Source organism: Falco cherrug, chromosome 7 (assembly GCF_023634085.1).
Source record: "Falco cherrug isolate bFalChe1 chromosome 7, bFalChe1.pri, whole genome shotgun sequence".
In the NCBI taxonomy this organism is placed as follows: Eukaryota; Metazoa; Chordata; class Aves; order Falconiformes; family Falconidae; genus Falco; species Falco cherrug.
The window spans coordinates 34227231-34248778 of NC_073703.1; the positions used below are offsets into that span (position 1 = coordinate 34227231).

General features: G+C 45.2%; 1 protein-coding gene across 3 annotated transcripts in view; it reads right to left on the reverse strand.

Moving 5' to 3' along the window:
* The window catches only part of FBXO34 (F-box protein 34), a 40318-nt gene extending 22210 nt beyond the window's left edge, over nt 1-18108 (reverse strand). Inside the window, exons 1-3 of one of the 3 annotated variants that reach the window (XM_055716380.1) lie at nt 17978-18108; nt 3700-3778; nt 3485-3581 (exon numbers count right to left, since the gene is read on the reverse strand). The gene's annotated coding sequence lies outside the window, so the exon portion shown is untranslated. The remainder of the gene's footprint in view (nt 1-3484; nt 3582-3699; nt 3779-17977) is intronic. The other 2 variants (XM_055716379.1, XM_055716381.1) reach the window with 2 other exon arrangements.
* Nucleotides 18109-21548: the final 3440 nt, after the last annotated feature.

Genomic DNA, 21548 nt, shown 5'->3' on the forward strand with positions numbered 1-21548 from the left:
CCATACAGCAGAAGACCATAACCTTACAAATCAAACATGCCAGCTCCAGAGCTCCTACTCACCATGCTGGCTTTCATCAACAAATTGCTACCAAATCCCTCTCCCAAAAGCCAGCTTAAGTTTGTTAGCCCCAAAACTAAATTGCCGAAGTAATCACCAAGCCCCATCAGCTTGATCTCTCACCGTTTAACATCTCTTACTAATTTTCTATGAGCGTGCAGGAAAGTTTCAAACAGCTCCCTCAAGAAAATACATTTTAAGCCTTAGTTTTTCCATTCTGAGCCATCCCTGCACTATTTCATAGCTCTGATAATTGTACCACTGACTAACCTCCAACTGGGAATAGCTGTTTTTATCATCACTATTAAAAACAGTCCCTCACACTGTTAGGAATCTGGAAAGTCATTGTAGCTGCATCCCACCCTTCGGCCTCTCAAAACACTACAGAGCGATGAAACTATGCGCTGAAACCAGAGGATCCCTGTGCTGAACAACTCCTGTAATTTCTGGGTAACTACAACTGCTTCCTAAGCAAAGGCAGCCATGGAAGTTTGGTAATTGATTTTAGAGGGGCAAGGGGCATGAGATCTTAGGAAGTCAAAGTGAACTTAGTTTTCCACACCAGACTGGAAAAGTTAAATTATTTATAGAAATGCAGCAGTGATGTGCGTGTTAAAAAGCCTCACACATTCACCTAGTTTTGTGTTTTGGTTGACGTTTAGGGGCTTTTTTTAAATAGAAAGATTCACCCGCAGTTTTCCTTTCCTGAAACCACATTATCTTGGTTTTTAAACCTTAGCCAGAAGAGTGACTGACAGCTCTCAGAAGCAGCAAGATGCAAAAACCTAAGAGCTGAAAGAAGAGTGGATTTAAAAAACAGCTTTTAATTATCTGAAGGTACAGTTGCCAAGTAGACAGCAAAGAGGCTGTGCATCACATACAGACACGAAAATTCCCCCAGGTTTATTTCACAGTCAATTACAGTACATTAACCTATTAGTAAGTGCAAAACAGGGGTTTTTTTGAATGCAAGTTTCAACAACTTGAAAAATCATTGCCACCTGGACTTCGATACACAAGATCAGCAATCTATTTTATCACACTTCCCATCATCCCAGTTCACAAACACACCCTACAAGCAGCCTCTCAGCTTTTTTAATGCATCTTCTGCTGTTATTTCCTTCTCAGGGAACGGCATCACTTCTCTGCTTCCTGCTTTGAGTAACATTTCATATATCCACTAATATTTTTTTTTCATTGCTGTTCAAGAGGAGAACCAAATACCTCCAAACTCTTTTTACACACACCTCTGCACACACTCAAAGGTGCTTAAATTATTTACTTCTGCCTCTGCAATATGTCGTCATACAAGGTATTTGTCAAACAGGGAAGCGCTGCAGCACTGAAAAGCAGCTTTCCAGGATCCCTGTGCTAAATATTGGGTGTGCCTACTTTTGTTTGGTATCAAGTTCCTTCTGCTGGCTCCTCTGTGAGAGCCAGCTACATGGATAGTTAAGTTTTTCCCCACCTCCAAAAACATCTGTTCCTTTTCTAAATTCTCCAGACTTCCTTCCCCTTTACCGTATCACAAAGCCTCTCTTTTCAGCAAGGCTGCCTTCTTGATAGTCCATCACCATTATCTTCTTGTTAGCTGCAGCGCAGCATGAATCACTGAATCTTGCAGAGCTTCCAGTCCTTTCAGCTCAAGGCCAGGCACTGAATTCAAGCATCCTGATTTAGAGAGGATTGTTAAAACTCCTTCCATGCCTCTTTTTTAACACTCTACAGCTTCCTGTCCTGGGAGGCAACCAAACTGCTGTAAGAAATGCCAGTTTCGGTTAAATATCCTCTATTCCTGTGACACCGAACATTTAAAACAATTACGTTACTGCCAGATCGTGCGCTATAACAGCTTTTATTCCACAAAGTGCAGAGATGAGCAAAAATTACTTCAGCAGGAAGGAGTTTTAGTTGGTTGTTTGCTGAATCCCACAGCATTTCAAGTTAACATTCAGGCTTGGCACAACCAACCATTTCCTCAAACACACAGCACAATGTCACCCCTCAAAACCCCACTGTTCAACCTAAAGGCACTTTTTTATTTTAAGGGTGCGTCAGCTGCTAACTGAAAGTGGGAATGCTTCATTTAGCACACACACTTGTTAAACTGCTCACAGCATGCAAATAAAATACCGCATTGTGCAAAAGTCATTCAGTCTCCCCATCCGTAGATATGAGCAATGGAACCGCGTCCAGGAAAGAAACTTGGAACAACATGCAAATATTTCAGTCCCTTATTCCCAATATTCACATACTATGCTAAAGCCCACATCCCTGTCATGCTGAGGGGTGACCATGTCGAGAATCTGCTGTACGTAATGGGTGGGAAAACGACCATTATTTGTCTTGCCCCAGTACTGCACCCTTTTATTTGTACTTATTACTGCAAACTGCTTTTTTTTCCAGACAATGGTTGTGTTATTATAGGTACCTTCATGCCGTGCCAAAGCACATACACACAGCAATTCAGAACAATCAGCCTTGTTTTCATGGGAGCAAAGGTTGCAGCCAAATGAAATGGGTGGAGATCACATTAAACAATCTTGGAATCTGCTAATAGGATATAGGAAAATGTGACCATAATGCAGATGCAGAGTTCCCCTTTCACCTTCCAATGTTATGGATAAAATAAAAGCTTTGGAAAACCAATTAAACTGTTTGAACAACATTAAGCAAGCTGAAGTGTTCTCAGTGGGCTTACAAGACCACTGAGGAGTTCTTTAACACTAAAACAAAAAAGTGCCTTTTCAAAGCTCTGAAACCAGAGAACAAGTTTCCCCACCCCAGAACACCACCTTTTTAAAAGGTATAGGATACCTGCAAGATGTCTGCTTATCTATGGTAAGGAGAAGCTCATCTGTCATAGAAGACATGATCAGCCCCTCCCTCTGTCCAAAAGGGGAATTTTCATACTGAAGTATGCTTGGTCAGCCGTAACCTGCATTCCCCTTGTTTGCTTTTGAGATGTGCATTAGTCAGCTTTCTCCTTCACGAATCTGATCATGCCTCTGCATGATCATACACTGAAGTCACGTCCTTGAGTCTGTGACATCAGCCTGTTGCCACGGTAACGTACAGGGCAGTCCAAAATTCAGTATTATGGCATCACTGCAGGACCAGACAGCAGAGCAAGCCAACGCCTGAGAGTTGGTTAATGCAGCACAAACAGCAAAAACATTTCAATATAAGTGTTAAAGAACAACTGCACTTTATCATTACATTCTTCATAAATACAGCTAGAAGCCTCTCATCAAGACTATCCAGAAGGTCATCAAGTTGAAGATGACAAACAGGCAAGCCATCAGGCATCACTAAAAAGAAGGGGAGTACGTTTCCAAGGATGGCCACCAAGTATGACAAAAGCTTAGTTCAGCGCTCTGAATAGAAACCACCATCTGTTCCCAAGGCAGTATCTCAGACCTACCTAAAGAGATGGTTCACAGAAAAACAGCGATGGCCCCTTGGCACCCCAGATCAAGCGCTGGAAATCAGAGGCTGGCGTGTTAACAGCACTGTCATCCCTTTGGAAGACAGAGCATTACATAAGACATGGTTCTTCAATTTCGAGTTTTGAAGCAAAGATCAGTGCATCATTAACCCAACCTATAACAAAGCCATGTAGTTAAAAAAGGGTGGTACCTTCAAAGAGCTGTTATTCCATGTAGGGTTAGACATTACAGTTCTGTAGGTTCCTTGCATACTCATGAGAATGGCATTTCTGAAGAGCAAAAGGGAAGGAAAAAGGAAATTAATTGCATGGTAACAGTGTTACAACTCTTAAAACCCAAAAGATCTGGTTTTCCCAGTGCAAAGGGCACACAGGAACAACCACCAATGCATTGCTGGCATGTGAAACACCATCAATTCAAGCAGGTCTTCACTGCTGATACCTGAGTACACCCCGAACAGTCCAGCAGCTACAGTTACAGGCAGCTGCCCTGCCACACAAGTCCCACAGGGCAGCTGGGCAGAAGCTGCTTTAGCACTGTGGGAGCCCAGGGGCAGCCAAGAGGAGAGACCACAAAGCTCTCTGCAGCCGCGCCAAATCCCTTTCTCCACCTGTTCCTCCATTCTCAACAAGCACATGTGTTTGGGGGTCTGGGTGCAGATTCCCAGTCACTGCTCCACTACCCACATTCCTCATCACCCCTGAGTGCCATTGCTTTTGCACGTTCAGCTTCTGTGTAAACACAGCCACTCCCCATACATACACTTGACTAGTTTCAGTTTACCTTCTTCCGCTTTCTCTTATTAATCCACGTGTCTCCTATAACTCACTCAACACTTCCTTCTACAAAGCTGACTGCCATCTCTCCTATAACCTCAGACGCACCCACAATTTCTTAACAGTGCCATTAACAAGCTGCCGGCACAACAACGAACACTTCTTGTTCTCTACATGGATGCACCCCTCACCTTCTCCTAACCCCTCCGCCCAGGTCCCTGCCTATAATTACCCCATGTGTCGTTATCTAATACTGAACACAAGCCCCAGGGCTGGGAACCATTGTTTCTTAGTCTCCGCAATGCCACACACCCCAACAGTGGTGTACACATAAATTCCACAACCTGTTTCAGCCTGAGATTGATTCAGGCCCGAATTATACCAGTTTCTAGATGACTGGTGCAAATACATTCACTTGCTCCCTGCTCGCTTTAGCAATACCGGTTTACGCAATCAGCTACCATAGGCAGCTCCAGTGCACACCCTCACAACAGCTAATTGCTCCTATGGACCACAACTGCAGAGGAAACAAAAGTTAAATCCCTCTACTTTTAAATACAAATGGTAAATTATAGAGGGATGAAGAGACAGGCAAGAAGCACACTGGTCTTGGCAGAACAGCTGAATGACAAGCTCCATGTGCCAATATCACCTCTCAGCCACCAAAGCATCCAGGCTTTGCCCCAAGCTCAGCCCTTAAACACCCAGCAGGTTACCCAGTTGAGAGTACCACACAGGCTGAGATTCTGAAGGCAACTTTAAGCCAAATGGTTTTCAGAGCAAAATAAAGCCAGCAGGCTTCATCTCCATGGAGCTCCTGCAACATAACAGAGGCTGAACATGTTACTTAGTGCAGAGGTCTTTCTTATTAACTACCTAGTAAATTCAGATTAAAGTCGGACAGCTTTTTCCCCTCCCTCACATAAAAGATCAGATGCTACCCAGCCCTGAGGAATCAATCCAGCTTCTGCAATAAAGAAATCTCACTCACAGCTACATGACACCACACACAATCTACAGGATTGTGGCCCTTCAGGTACTCATTAAACCTTTTCCCCAGAAAAGTCTCCTGTACTGGATCATTTGCCTCCAATTCATTTTGTACAGTCAAGATTGATCATAACCAAGTACTCGATATCCACCGCAGCTCACGAACACACCAATGTAAAAACCTGTGGACACTCATCTACGCTCCCAGTCACAAGTGTTGATTCAAGTGGCTACGTTGCTTCAGAGGGCGATGAAATCCCCAAGCCGAACACACGGAAGCGAGGAAGGAAGTACCGAGGCACACTTCAACCATTAAGAGGCAAACAAAGGCCAGAGGAGAGCCAAGGCTGGGTGGCTGCTGCGGAAGCTTGGTTAACAAACTTCAAGAGGAGAAGCAGAGCATGGGGAAGGCCACTCACCATCCCAAATGGTCACAAGAGCCTTGTCAACTTGCACAGACCCAAGGGCAATTCCAGAAATACTAAGCACAGTGCTGGGAAGGCAGACGGACCATTTTGAGATGTAGGATCAACTTTTTTACTGGAGGAAGGGAACACAGCCACACATAACCGTTTAACAATTAACAAAGCAGAACCCAGCACTGTGGGTTTGAGAGACCATTTAGCAACCAGCAGTCCATCTCAGCGCAAAAGATGCCAAGCTCTTACTCTATGCAATGTATTTGCCCTCATCATAAGCATATAGGCGGAGGAGCTTCACCCACTCATAGGAAGAAGCTGTGCTTTGCAGACCCCTCCTGACTACCCAGCCGAACCTCCTGTCCACTGGCAACTCCCTTTCCACTTACATTACCCTCTGAGCACGTTGACCAGCACGAGAAAGTTATCACAGCCCATCTTTTAGCTTCTTCTCCCCACAAAGCCAAGGCCCCTGACTTCTTTTAAACAGGCAGCACAGCACCCATGCTCCCACACTAGTCTCGTGTCCTATGACCTTCTCCCAGGGAAACTGGCAAGAACACACTGGGTTGACCTCCCCAGCGGGCTGGCTGGGGGGCAGGCAGCCCTGCTGCCACGTAACACCCCAAGTCTGAACCTAGTTTTTATTTAGGCAATACCCAATCCAGCCTGCCAACCTCCTGTCCCTGTGATATCAGCAGCTAAAAATGGATGCAGGAGTCTGATCAGCTACATATTTTCACAGGGGGGTGGGGGGTGGGGTGTGTGTGTGTAGATTTTCCCCCTATACAAATAAATACCTCCTTAAAAAAAGGTGATGCAGTTTGTCTCATTAAAAGAACCCATATTGTTCTTATCAAAGCATGGATCCACTTCCGTGCACAACACAGGCCAGTTCGTAAAGCATGTTTGGGTCTCCCTCTGAAAGCCACCCTATAAAAGCAGGGCCTGCCTAAGGAAACTTCATACTCATCAATTCTCCGAAATTCACTATCACTTCACCTTCAGTTATTCCAAGAGCTTAACACTGCAGTTGGATCCATACCGAGTTGCTCTACATGATCAACCCCATCTGCCAACCCAAAATTACAACCAAGACAACCAAGCCTAAATGTACAGAAACTATCAACATTAAAAAAGCATATTACGTTTTCTTCCCCAAGACATTTTACCTGCCAACAACTATCTGTCTCAGTGTATTACCATCCTCCCATCGTCCTGATTTGAGTTACCAGGCTTACGGCAAAAAGCAGCGAGAGCCAAGAGCACTCCGCCTAGAGTCCAAGCAGAGCCTGCAAGGACAGACCCCCTTTGGGGCAGTGACAGTTGAGTTTGATTTAATGCGAAAACAAACTGCTTTTCCATTCAAGTCAAAAGTAGAGACAAAGAATTTTATGTGGCTCAGATTGCACTGTCAGCTGGCTTTTTAGGAATAGATCAGATTTAACAGTTCTATGACAGTCCAGAAAAGTTAGCCTGACAAAAGTTTAAGCTTTGCCCAGTACTACACTATGCAAAATCCAGGCACTTGTCTGCAGTGCTCTCACGGCCTTAAGACTGCAACTCAGAATCATCATCATGATCACCATCAGTTCCAAGAAGGTGTTTTATCAGGATTCAGCCTGATGCACAAATGCATTTTTATCCCATTTCAAAGGAAGACAAAAACACTATCTGAAGCTCTGCCCAGAAATTCTCTTTTGCATCATATGGCTCGCCTATAATGCCATTTCTACACTGGGGAACCAAAACTATGCAGTTCTGCTACGGCCTCATCAACATGACAACCCTCACTGCAGGGACTCGTATTCTGAAGCAGCAGACAAGCACTCAGGCTGTTTTACTTCACTATTCAGGGCCTAATGCAGACAGAAACTAATTAACACATATCACTATGGAAAGGAAATATAATCTAAATGTTCATTGGTTTATATCTAAACCCTTTGAGACATCCAATGTCAAAGCTAAACAGATCTTCACCTGACAAACTACTTGGAGAGCCTTCAACCAAAGCTGCCAGGTAAGTATTTCACTTTCAGTATTTTTACTTTTTTTTTTTGTAGTTTTATGCAGTATTTTAGGATATTTTTGCTACACACACTGGGGACACACCTCTAACATGCACAAAGCCCAGAGAAGCATCGTGACAGCTGCAAAAACAACTTTGTCCTGGCTAACATTCACATAACAAAATTGCAGTTTCACTCCAGGGAAAAAAGGAAAAAGCACTTAAACTTTGTTTAGATTAAAGTGCTGCAAGCCACACCACTTATCTGCTGTCAGAGCAGATCGCAGGGCTGCTCCAGTGATTATTCAGTAATGAAGTAACTGGAATTGGAAGGTATGCAATTAGTCCCATCTCCTCCTCCTCTTGCCTCTCCCCCCCCCCCCCCCCAAAATAAAAGAAAAAAACAGCACAGACATTATCACCTCTCCTTCTAGTTCCGCTACCCTCATCACTTAAAATACCAACAAAGCAAAGTAGGGCTGTCACTTACAAGCTGCTAACAAGCCTGGCTTGGCCCTGACTGGCAGCAAAGGTGATATTCTCGGCATCTCCTCAGAAGGAAGTTACTGGCTTACTTAGTGGGATGTTTTCTCAGGTACCCACACATGCATATATTAAGCTTAACATGCCTGCATTCAGCTATTCCACTAAAAGCACACCACTTGTCAGAGAAGAAAAGCATTGCTGTTCCTGCTAGCTTTAAGCATCTTTCACTAATCCTCCTCAGTACAGCCACTGTGAATATATTAAACTCGGGACACAGGTATCCTTTGCTGGCACTGTCTAGCTTTACTGATTCCAGCCTGAAAACGTTGGTTCATTTTACCTGAGCCATTTGCACCTACCTTCCCTTAAAGAGTGTCATGTTTGTAAAGCCCTGTACACAGCTTCTTCCATAACAGCAGCTAATAGGGAATACGTAGAAAGGCCTCAGAAACCCCAAAGCCAAATGGCAACTCACAGTAAATCCATGCTTCCAAACTGCAATTCTGATAAAATAAGCTGACATTTATTCATGCCCAAAAGTTCACTCATCCTCCCCTCCACCCCAGCAATACCAGCTGGTCTAATTAAAGACACATCTTCTCCATCAGCCTCTGCCTCATGTACACCCCAGTAAAGTTTCTCTATCTGTGACCACAGGCTTCTACATTTACTTATTTTAAAAAAAATATCGCTAGTTTTTTTTCAAATGGAAAGCAGCCTGACAGACTCTTGTTCTGTCTGGACAGCCACCTGATAAGCAACTCCTTGCTGGTGTGCTGTGACCCAGGTAACATAAGGAAGAGCTAGGGGACAGGGGGGATTCCCCCAGCCCTAAAAAAAAAGTTTTTTAAAAAAATCCACCTTACAACCAGTATTAATGCAACTAGCAACATCAACAAACTTGCTCTGTATGGCTCCACTATGGATGCAACAGTTTTACACTTAAAAGTTCCTGGATTTTTTTCCAAGTCAAGTTCTTCCCAATCTCTTAGAAAGATGTTTTCCCAAAGATGCATGCACCATCCCTGCAGGATGCTCTGGTGCCTTCCCTTCTTTGGATCCAGTCAGGCCAGGGATGAAGCTGTGTTAACGTCCCAAAATCCATACAGAACCGTTTCCTCACTGGCTATATTTACCGATCCAAAAGAGGGAAAACAGGAAGAAAGAAGACTTTTAAGAAGAGTATACAGTACACTGCAGAGACATTTGCTACAAACATACACGAACTACTACTATTTGTCCTACAACTTACACTGAAGCATACAGCTGACACATCAGCAGGCACCATTTTAACAATACCACAAGCTGCTAAAGCCTAACAAAGCAATCATTAGGAAAACTGGTTGAGTCCACTGTTGGTGGCATCCCATGCACTATCTGCAGAGGGAGTGCGACTCAAACTGCTCGGAGCTCCCATCCGCAGTATGGGCTGTAAAGCTGCACTGAAAGAGAATTCCCAGTAACTTGTAGCAAAGCCACATCTCCAACTGCTTGTGCTGCAAGACCAATTCAAATCAAGTTATTTTGATGTGACTACATCTGCAGTCCTACTGCAGCAAAAAAAAAATAATCCATATGCATTCTAAGAGAAACACAGGGATTTTTTTCTTAACACCATGGAAGATGGATTCATTGCTACCAGCAATCCTCCCACAGCCCAAATTTCAGAAGTGGTAGCAGATTTACTTAGATTTCAGATGCATAAACAAGTGCTCTTTGCATGACTTCATTCATGTGTTTATTAAGATAAAAGTTAACTCATTAAAAAAAACACAAGAGTAGAGTGCCATCCTTCCTTAGAAAGGAAATTAAATAAAAAAATAGGCAAGAAACCAAGTCTGGCCCACACTCAATGGCAAGCTGTGGTGCCCTGATGGTTAAATGCAAGATTTAGAAAACCAGTTCCAGAGGACAAGCTTTCCTTAAGGGTATTTTTTGGAGTTCACTTCCCAAGTCCCTGACCTTTGTCTCAAGCTACCATGCCTTGCATGCCCCAACTGTGCAGCAGTGGATGGCCTGGGGTGCAAACGTCCTACGCAGGGACAAAAAAAAAAATCTCACCAGAACAAGGACGCATGCAGGTGGTCAGGAAGGCAAATGAATGAGAAAAGTCTCAGTCAGTGTGACAGGCAGTACGATACCAAAGCAAGAGCTGTCTAACAGCAGGAGAATAAGGGGTAGCTTTGCATGTATGTTTACAGGGAGCTTCTCTCAACCTCAGGAGTCAGGACAGGAGAAGCACAAAAGCTTTGAAGGCATAAATAAATTAAGACTACAGTCTCAATGCCAAAGCAGAGGCTTCATGATGGGGAAGGGTTTTTACGCTTTGCAATGATGACTTAGGTAAGGCAAAGTTCAGAACAAAGACCTCAGTGAAGACCTTCATAAATCAAAAGGGAACTGGTTTGCCTCTGGAAGCATGTGAGCTGGTGAACACAAACCCCAGTTCAACACCAGCTACTACCAGTCGACACACACCAAGTCCTGTTTGAACCCAGTGTCCAAAGTCTTTTTAAAAAATACAGCCTCCAGTATGACACATTACAGAAAACCAAACCACAGGCACAAGCTGCGAGTTACTCTTTGAAGTTTAGATACAACTGAACATTATTTCACCTACCCAGATGCAGAGGGATAGCTGCTGCCTTTGATGCTACAAGAAATTTTGGTCTTAAACAGCCCAAGGACTTCAAATTGCTTGCTGGGCTGCATAGTGGCAACACCCAAGCCTACACATACACACGAACATAATTATGCCTGGTCTAGACTGGGGGGGAGGAAGAAAAAAAGTCTTTTCAGAGATTTTAGCATGCAAAGAAAATAATAGCATGTACAAAGAAATCTCTAGAGTGACTTATTAAAAAGATTTTATGCTTGGCTTTCTTCCAATTAGAGAGGAATTAAAGAGCCTAGCAATATAACCCTGTTCATCCCAAGGAAGAAACTGCATTCTTAAGAGAGAGGAGGAGAGAGGGACAAAGACACAGGACTGCAATTGCACATATCAAAATAGGAAGTTTCTAATGGGACAGAAAGTGAGCTAAGACTGTAACACAGAAAGAATAGTTCAGATTTTAAAATTAATCCAGTCTACTGCATCCAAAAGGGAATTAGCCAGTAAATAACAACATTCCAATAAAGCAGACTATTTTTTACTATAAAATTCCGACCATTTTAATATTTTACAGGTTATATGCCTCTCATCACTGCCAACCAGCAAAATCAGTGAAAGTAGGAGGCTACAAAAAGAAAAGCAAACCAAGTGGAAAAGGCATTGCTAGACACCTTGAGAATCTGAAAATGTGTCAAAACCCAGCCTTTAATAAGAAAGAACATTTAGTAGCTGCTATCTGCAACGATTATTTTATATCCAAACTCTTTGGAGCTTAAGAATTCACATCATGAAACCAGCTTTTAGCAGAATTAGGACCAGACTTGACATGCCCCAGTTTCCCCAAGGTTACTTTTTTAAAACCATCTACGCTTACATCTGCTCAAGCGCTCTTCTCACACTACAGAAGAGCAACCAAAACCTAACTTCTAATTTTACTGGTTTAGCATTCATTTGAAGAGAATTTGGTTTCAACACTTTTTTATTTGAATGACAGAAATAATTTTGCACTGGATTGCAGGCTGAAAAGTTACTGGAAACAGCAGCAAGCTGCTGTAACATATAAAGTCATTGCAAGGATGAAAAAAAGTTACTGAAGCTTACTAAATCAAAGCTTGTAAAAACACCAAAACCAGAAAATGAACCAGAAGTAGCTTAGGAGTTGCTAGCTATGTTTAAAGTTAATAAAATTCCCGAGTAAATGGCTGCCGCTTAGGTTTGCCAAAAAAGTATGCTAATTTCCAAAGTTCATGCATAGTAATTAGAACCGCAAAAATCAGGTCCCAAATAAGTGATGAAGTTAGCCTCGGTCTTATTTTTCCAGCAGATGGAATTAGCTGCGTGTGAAGTTATTTTTTGCAATTTGAGAACAAACATATTATCTTGAATATCAATTCTGCAATTATAGCATATCAGAAACATGCATACATGGTATCAGGAATATGCAAAACCCAAACTGAATCCCTGTTTTCCATCCTTCTAAACAGGACACTAAAGAGGTTGGGGGAGGGTTTACATATTTAAGACTTCATTTTTCAAACCAATTGCTTAACTACTGACAATTTAGCTGAAACAAGTTCTCTCAGAGTACCTTGGCTTTAATAGTCCAAACAGGTTTTTCCAAAGAAAAATGTCTGCCTTAACTAAAAATACATCCTCTTGATGTGCAAATTGACAGATCACAAAAAGCCATCCAATTTGCAAGTTCAATCAACATGCATAAACTGGAAGTCTCCAGTTTTCACCCAGTACTTCTCCAAAGCCTGATTTACAGGCATATTCATCATATACTACACAACACAAAAAGCCACCTTCTCCATTCCTATTACTGATTTGTCACTTCATACTTAAAAAGATACAGCCTCCTCCTAAGCACTGCAACTCAAAGCTACCTGCAGCAACGCACTGAGTGATGGCTGAACCTCGTGTGTGCCCTTGACCAAAATACTCCACCTGCGTTCCACATTCTGAATTTAGTTTCTCTTCAGCACTCAAGCCAAAAGCTGCCCCAGTATAGCGAGTTACTCTCAAAGACACTGACAAACCCAGCAATTTTTCTCTGTTGTTAGCCTGCCTTTATTGTGCTTATAACAGCACAATCCATAAAGATGTACATGCATCTAGTTTAGGGGGCACTTAGGTGCATTCTATCTACTGCGAGCATCAGTAAATGGGTCTCGAGAACGTGTAGAGAGGTCAAACAAAACCAGAGTTACTGCACTGATCACACAGATTATAGGCTTCTCGTGCAGTACAGGCACCAGCTTCCAAACAGAAAACTGGTGAAAGCAGTGAAAACAAGCTACAAGTCTTGTTACATGAACACTACTTTGTAGCTCCAGGTAACCCAGAAAAGGTTTCCAGAACCCGTACATGCTCCAAAACTAACCCCAAGCTTACATAACTGAAAGAACATAGGGAGGGGAAAGTAAAATTTAACTCTATGTCAAGCGACGCACTAGATTGAATACTATTAACCGAAATTGTGTTAATTAAAAGTAGATGTACTTAAAGCAGTAGAAACCCTGCCCAAAACAAAATGATATTTCTCATACAAAAATATTTCTGTGGCCAAATGGAATACTGAGTTCAAGTAAGAAAGCAAGCAGTTACACCTATCATGCTCTTTTTTCCTCCCCCCTCTAAACTAGGGAGTCTCATTTATCTCAAAGCAATCAAAGGAAAACACTTTGATTTTTAAAGTGAGAAAAGCCACAGAAAGAAAAGCCCTGTCTAGCACAAACAAGTAATATTTGAGAAATCAAAAGAGATTCTCCAAGTTAGAAGAAGGATGAAAACAGTTCTGAATAATGTACTTTGCATAGCCCAGTTCCTGCCAAAACTGTTCCGTAAATCCCATGGTAGTTCAGATAATTTCCACTCTTAGAACAAAAAAAGCTAGATTGAACATTAGCAACATTGTGTGATATGACCTGAATGATGCAAGAACAAGTAGTTAAGTGAACCACAATATCTGCTGAATTTTTAATCACTAGTTGTTTTGCTGCAGGGCAGAAGAACACTGTATATTAGCTTCCAAGCTCTGTACAGACTGACACATTAGGACAGCAACATTTTAACTGGCAGAAATTCAGCCTCTGTGCTACCTAAATGCCATTACTTTGTTAAGAACTGCAGGCATAACAGCTTCTAAAGCAGGATTTTTTTTTTAAACCACATGGAAAAGAGCACTATGTTCTGTACCCCAAAATACCAGTCAGCCATTTCTGAACAATATTTTTTTTAAAAAACTGACATTTTCTTAACAGTCATTTATGTGTCCCTCTGTAGTGTATTTTTACTCTCAAAACATCATTAAGTAGTCATGTGGTTGCCCAGCAGCAAACTGACTACAAAAGAGGTAGTTGAACCTCTGATGTGTAGGAAGGTGATCTATGTAAACATTCATATTACCTCTGTACTGCAACAGGAGGTGCAGCTGCAGCATGTTTAGGCATACCTGAGCTATATTTAACCCATCTGCCTCTGATAGCCATTGCAACAACACTGCAGACACCTCCCTTTTACCATGAACTAGCTGTCCAAGCAAGTATCATCGATGCAAGTTGCACAAGCCCACTCTACATCTATACCTGCTAGCCCTGCTGTGATTTCTCTGCGTTTGATACCCAAAATAACTAGATTTAAAACAACCAGCATGCCTAAAGCTGTGAATACATCTCCAGTTATGCTCTAGACAGAAGACTACAACAGCAGGATTAACAAGAGATCCAGCAGATATTCCCCTTCAACAACAAGGCAATAAAGAAAAGATATTTGGGAATAAACACAAATTCCACAACTACAAACGCAAATTCCAAATACAAATCCCACAGCTACAGCCAAAATCCACACTATGGGCAATTATCCCAATTCACATTTTAGGGGTAGAAATAAAAAGGACATTAAAAGGAGGACAACATTCATACATTAAAAAACATCTGTCACACTGACTTGAACAGATTTTAAGTTTAATAAGTTAATGGAATCAAAATAGCTTAGAGAACAAAACCAGTGAAATATGGTACAAATAAAAACCAAACAGCCACACATACCAAAGCAGCATTCCTGTGCCCTCCTTACTGCAGAGCTTACAAAGCTTGGAAGCCGATCTCTAACCAGCAACTTTCACTGAAGTTAAGATCTCCTTCAAAAGCTTAAATGTACAGACAGGAACACCTAGTAATGCATCTGATGACCAAGTAATCCAGAAAAGCCAAAAAAAGCAGCAGACAAGGACAAGAGAGATGCATACTTCCAAAGCTACATTATCTTTAATCACAGGCTTAGGACTAGCCCTATGTTTTCCTTAGAGTCAACTACCACATAGAAGAAAAGCTCCTATCTTCTCTGAAACCAGGTATCAAAACTACAACTGGAATACTAAAACATGCCATATCTGCTGGTAATAAAGCAACCAGTGTTTGAGTATTATACAGATTTGCTTGTTTTGTTATGCTACAGGGCAGCAAAAGTAAAAATAACACATTAAGACGAATGTGTTGACACCTGGAACCTCAAGGACAGTCAGCACCTAGGTAGTATTGTGCATCTACTACACAGCAGTCAACTTCTCACCACCAGAAATCAAACTTAGTACCTCTGTACCCCAAAACCATAGGCCTTTCTGGCACAGGAACCAGAAGACAGTCTCTATGAACACACACTCTCACTGCTATTCAAGCCGGCCAAGAGCTCACCAACACCGTGGTATACACCCACGGCACAAGATGAGTTTCCGATTTTGATGGATATAGAAACTTATGTTATATGCCTATAAGAAAACAGAGTTGCAGCTTAGCACCTGATAAGCCACTCTCACTTTTTCACCATCTTTATCTAAGTTTAAAGAGTGTCTAGTGCAAGTGAAACACACTTCCTCCTCAGCCTCTGCTCGTTCTCCAATTAAATAAGAGACAACTTAGTCATACAGAGTGTGCATGATGATTTTAAGACACCAGTATTAAATCAAATCCCACAACTTTTCACACCTATTAAAATGGAACTTTGTCATTAGAAGGGGAGATTTTGATAAGCACAATGCAATTACCAAGACACTGCCATTGTTACCAGGCTGCTCATGATGAAGCCCAGGCTCCCTGACATTCCATTTCTTTCCCTCAAAGGCTCTGTGCTACAGCAAATTTATGGGTTTTTAGCATGTAAGAGGAAAATTGGGTATGTTACCTTCAAAACCAGTCAATAAGGCTCTTTCACTCAGGCCCGGGGAAGGCGGGTGGCTGCTGGAAAGCAAGACAAGGCACTCCCTTCCCCCTCCCCTCAGGACCCAAAACCACTGTATTCAGAACACTCCCATCCCCTGCAGCAAGGGATTAGCCATTTATTAAAAAGGAATCAAAACACTGTAAAAGGCTTCCAGTTAAGATTTCAAGGGGGGGAAATAAATGCAGTGCTGGTGCAACTGGAGTTGCATTAGGAATTCCTCTGGGCACTGAAGAACAAGTAGCTCAAATGTAAGCAGGATGTCATTTGTCCAGACAATGCTGATCGGATGGCTCAAAAGGAGAGCAGATCTAAATTATTATTTTTTTATTCCGTCATTTTGCTGCCTCCACACTAAGCAGTAACAACATTAACAACTTACATGCATTTACAGGTTTAGACTTTTGGACTTCCAAAACAACTGCCTACCTTCATTGCCTTTTTTTTTTTCCCCTCCTCTTCTCTAGGGGTGACAGACAATTATAATGGCCAATTATGTAAAACCTTTCATCCGAGAAAACACGAAGCACTACGCAAACACTCATTAAGACTCGGAACCTGAGTCTGCGCGGCACGTTAGCCAGTTTCAAAGCTAGCCTGGATATCTCTAGCTACCAAAACTGGATACCGAGAGCTATGGCATAGCCAAGATAGCATGCAGTGCAGCAGGGTTAACCACTTGAGTATTTACACAGCTTCACAGGCGGGTTTTACAGCCCACAACGAACCCGGAGCTGCTGTGGCAGTGCTTTACAGACCTATCCAACCCAGTTATTTAAAAGCAGAGCAGAAAGAGGTACGCTGCCCGTTGGGCACTGTACAAAGCACCTTGCAGGACAAGCATTAGACCCACCTGTCCAGCTGATACAAGGTATTCTGTCCCACCTGAAAGCCACAAGATTCAAGTCAATGACCTTTGTTTACTGGAGAAATCAAAAGCTACGCTTATTGTTTCGAGTCAGGCCTCAGAGGAAATAATTTTGAGAAGCAATCACTTCCACCGTAATGGTACTTTTAACCTTTCCTTAGGTCCTTACACCATCCCCACGCAAACACGTTATGAGAAGTATTCTCTGCAATAATTAATAGCGATTAAAGCCGCCTTTTTGCACCATTCCTTATGTCCACCGAGCTTCACAATCCTCCCCCCTGAAAGGCTGACAGGCGCCCGGAGCACAGGGTGAGCCGTGCAGAAAAACGCCATCAGGAAGTGCAAATATTCAGAAGACCAAAATTTGGGGGGAAAATACATGCGGCTATTGCTTTGCTGGTGCATTTTTTTAAAACACAGGTACACCCCCCGCCCCGTGCTTGCCGGCGGGCCCCGCGGCGAGGCCGTGACCTTCCCGATGCCGGGGTAACACCCCCCTCGCGCCCCCGAGACCCCGCCCGGTGCGCTGCCCGCAGCCACGCGTGGGCCAGCCGCCCCGTGCCACCGGACTTCGGCTGCGGGCAGGGGACGGGACCCGGCACCCACGGAGCGGTCCGCGGCTGCGGGCTGCCGCTGTCACCGCCGCCGGGCCGGGAGACGAGAAGGCCACGGGAGCGCTGCCAGCGGAGACGGGGAGGGGGCACGACGGGGGAAGGGAACAGCGGCCCCGGGCAGGCGGCCGCCCCCGACACGGCGGCGCCCAGGAACGGGAGAGGGGTGCCGGTGCGGAGGGGGAGCGCCAGGAACGAGATAAAAATAAAATAAACCAGAGAGGGGGAGGCGCCGCGCCGAGGGAGCGGGGAGGCCCGGTGCCCTCCGCGGGGCCCGGCGCCGCGCAGCCCCGTCCGGCGGGCGGCCAGCAGCCCCTCGGCGGCCCCCGCAGCCGCCATGGCCGGCCGGAGAGCGGGCGGTGCGTGCGGGGCCTGCTCACCGCCCACCTGCCCGCCCCGGCCCGCGGCCCCGCGCCCAGCCGAGCACGAACCGAGGGGCCGCCCCGCCCCAGCCCACGCCGCCAGAAGCCTACCCGAAGGGGGGCCGGCCGCGCTCCCGCGGGGAGGAGGGGGCGTCCCGGCGGCGGCAGCGCCGAGCTGCACGGAGCTGCCAGCCCAGGCTCGGCGCGGCGCGGCCGTTTCCCCTCTGCGGCCAACGGCGGCGGGCGGGGCCGCACCGGCCGGGCCAATCCGTGCCCGGGGCGGGGCGGGGCGGGGCGGGCCCGGGCTCACCGGGGAGGGCCGCGGTGCCGCCGGCCGCCCCCGCGCGGTGCCAGGCACCGGCCGCCCCGCTGCGCCAGGCACCGCCGGGCGGGCACCGCCGAGCGCTGGGCCCGGGGGCCGGCTGGGGGCCTCTGGCGTCCCCTCAGGGCCCGCAGCTCCCCTCACGGCCCCGAGGCCGCCCTCGCGGCCCTCCCCGGGCCCGCAGCTCTCCGCAGGGCCTCAGCGCGCTCCCCGGAGCGGCGCCGGGCCCGCGGGGTCCCCGCCCGCAGGTTCGAGGCCGGGGACGTTTTGAGGCAGACCCCGGGGCTGGGGACCGGCAGCGTCGAGGCCTCGCCGCGGTCCCAGCGCTGGCAGGCACGGGGGCCCCGCAGCCTTGCTCGGCCCGGTTCCCCGGGCACGGAGCTTCCCGCTGGTGTGCCGGCAGCTGTGGGAGGCTGAGCCACTGGGGTGCCAGCTCCCGGCCTGCGGTGCGGCACTGGCAGCTTATGTGTGGGTTTAATGTGGTGATAACAGGCTAAAAATCTATACGGTTCTCTGCAGCAGGCCAGAGGTACTCAATTTGATAGACCTTCTGGCTTTAAAAGCTACTTAATTCCTGACTGCAGGGCCAGGAGCTGCTGGGAGGTTACCAGGAGAGCACAGGGGTCCTCCAGGGCACTGGAACCCCACCAGCGCGGTGCCAGCCCTGCCAGCTAGCTTGCTTTGCCAGCGTTACCTCCCCAACCACCAAATACCCTGTGCTGTCACCTGTGCGGATGCCACCCTCGACAGAGGAAAACATGAGCTGCTGTTCCTGGTGTAGATGTATGCCAGGAGGCACAGCTGCACAGACCCTGGGCAGTGGTTTGTCACGCTAGTATCACCCCAGCCATCTTCTCTGTGCTGTCCTCACGAAGCCCTCAGCTGGCAGGTAGAAAGAGATTGGGCACCAGAGAAGTCCTCTGAAACCAAAGGTATTGAGAACAAGAGTGAAATGCAAAGGGAAGGCATTGGGAAAAGGCAAGTTAAGTGGTGGCACCAGACGGTAGCTTGAGCCTGAAGGGGTTCCTGCCAGGAGCTTCCCCCCTCCTCATAAGATGTCAGCAGTTTGTTTCTGTTCAAAGGGAAGTGGGGAGGGACGCACGTCCCAGTGGAGATGACCCAGGATGAAGGCAGGGCTAGCAAACCAAAACCGCCTGGTTTCTCTGACCTGCAGGAGGGCAGCAGTGGAGGTACTGCTTACTCTGTGTAATGCAATACTGTGAGAAGATCCTTGAGACCATTCTCAAGCTAAAAAGCAGTATAAGTGTGTCAGCACAGCTCTGTGCTGCAGCAGTCCTGATGAGGGGCAGAGCTAATTAGCCAAGACACAGGATCACATTAAAATGGCGTCTCAGATGGCTGGGACGAATCTGCTAAAGTCTCTGGAGTCCCTGTTGTCTACAGCTGCAATATACAAAGACAAAGCAAGGATGGGAGGGAAGACAGAGGTAAAATGAATTGCTGAAGGTCAAACATTAGATCAGTGACAGGACAGAAAACAGAACCTACAGTTCCTCATCCCTCCAGTACTTTCTCCTCTGGATTGTGACAAAACCCCAGAACAACAATGGGATTTAGCTGCTGCTGACGGTAACTTCATGTGTTCCAGAGGAGAATTTTGTGTTTTCATATAGGACCATGGCTATTTGTTTGTGCATGTGAAAAAAAAATTACTAGCAAGGTACCACAGTTCAGTAACATACACTCACACACGAGGTACCGCCAGATGACTTAAAGGGGAATTAAATATATGCCCTGTCATAATGGAAAAAGGTTCCACAACAGCACAGACCCAGTCTTTTTTCTGTAAGTTGATAAAGATGGCTAAATGCCATTTGCTGTTAAGTGACTTCTAATGATTAAATAACCTTTCTCCCCCTACCCCCCCAGGGCATTTAGTGATAATATAAGAAAGATTTTGCACATTGTTGAGCTTACATGGCCATCTGGCATTTTTGCATTTCAGTAGCCTTGAACATTAAAAAAACAATAGATAAAGAAAACCAGTCCTATCTTATCAGAGGCCTGGAGAAGTTTAACTCTGTCAAAGTACACAGGATTAACCAAGTCATTGCAGCTCTTGTATTGTTTCCATCTTGTGTGATGGTCATATTCCTCAAAACTTTAGGTTTGTACTCTCTAAACCAAACTATTTCTTACCGCCTTTGTATTTGTTTTAACCATGAAACACAACTCCAGCAGTTGCATCCATCTGCCATATGATCTGCTTCTGGGCAATGGAGACACAAAGGAGGTGCATGCTGAGAAAAAAATACATACATGCTTTATGCTAAAATAATAATAATTAAAAAAATACTGGAAGTCTTGTCTAAGTAAAGGAACAGGACATTCTTTTCAAATCAAAACACAATGGTCTTTGCCTAACTCAATTAAAGAGACCTACTTCATGCTGCTGAAACATTCATCTAATGCCACCACACAAAGTGGTTTCTTCACCTGCTTTTCTCAAGGGGGTAAAAGTACAATTAATCCAAAGACCCTGGAAACAAGAAGTTTGGTCTTAACTCAGCAGTGGCTTATAGTTGAATCCTGCATTTGTTCTGGGGTTAATTCCCGCAACTCTCTTCCCCATGGAAGAAAAGGTTTGAGTCTGTTCAGAAAGAAATGTGATTTGTGCCTTGAAGGATGAAACCAGCTGCAGGATGCTTTCACCTGTAGAGCTACAGCAGGTTTTTGACTAAAATGTCTAACAGTAAGGAACATTCAGTGTAAATGCACTGTATATAGCAGAGGATGTAAAGATATGCAGAGATAAAAACTACTCAGGCTTTGTTTCCAACTGTACTTTGCATTATAAGATTGCTAGTTTGCATTTTAGGCTAGCTCCAGGGAAACCTTATAAATGTGCTACAACATTTAGCTATTAGGTATCAGGCTGCCAGAGTGCAATGTAATACCCAGAGTCGGGTACCTCGTCTTTCTATTTATAGCTGGAAGAGTGCTAAGACACCTCCTGAGGGCCAGTGGCAACTCACACCTACCAAGCAGAGACCTGGTTGCAGGAAAAATCAAACAGAGGATGTATTAGACTTGCTTTGCATAGCCAGCGTGTGGGTGTTTCCATCAGCTTGGGATCCTGGGCCCACACATCTTGGGTTTAGCTCTTTGACAGAACAGAGCAAGGTTACCAATTTCTTTTGAAGACTGTGGGCTGCAGGGGTTGCATTTGGTGTCATTCATTGTATATGCTCATCTAGGTGGCAGAGCAAATACTCAGGAAAGGGAAGATGCTCTCCAAGCCCATCCTGGTGAGAGTACATATGTCTCTTGTCTCCTAGCTGCTTGGACCACAACCTGTCAGGCTACAGGCTGAGGCGTTAGGGGTTTGGTGGGTGGCTA